We start from the raw sequence: 454 nt of genomic DNA on the forward strand, positions 1-454 counted from the left end.
GGAGCAGCATTAGGACCTGTGACTAGGGAGGATCTGAGCATTGCACTGCTGCATGGTCACGATCTTTGTCTGCGAGGTCATCACTCTCCAAGAGACTGCCAGGCGGAGGATTGTGAGGCCGGACCAGAAGTGCCCGAGTGTCACATCACCACTGGGACTGGGCTGCCACTGGGACTAGTCAGGGACCAGGGATGTAGGACCGCAGACCTGAAGTGACAGAACGCAGGCCAGAGAGGGGGGGGGAGCTACCAGGAAAGGCCAAGGAGGCCCAACTCTCCATCAGACATCCATAGCGTCGGTGTTCCTGCCACAGTGAGCGGGGTAGGCAGTGGCTCTCATGCTGCTATCCTGGCCTGATAGCCTGAGCGTCAGAGGAGGTGTCTCTCTCCACCTGAACCCTCACTTCATCACAAGAAAGGGGGGAGCTGAGGGCCGGGAATGTATCTGTCTTTAC

This window comes from Nanorana parkeri, unplaced genomic scaffold (genome assembly GCF_000935625.1).
Source record: "Nanorana parkeri isolate BGI_ZX_2015 unplaced genomic scaffold, ASM93562v1 scaffold1688, whole genome shotgun sequence".
Taxonomy (NCBI): Eukaryota; Metazoa; Chordata; class Amphibia; order Anura; family Dicroglossidae; genus Nanorana; species Nanorana parkeri.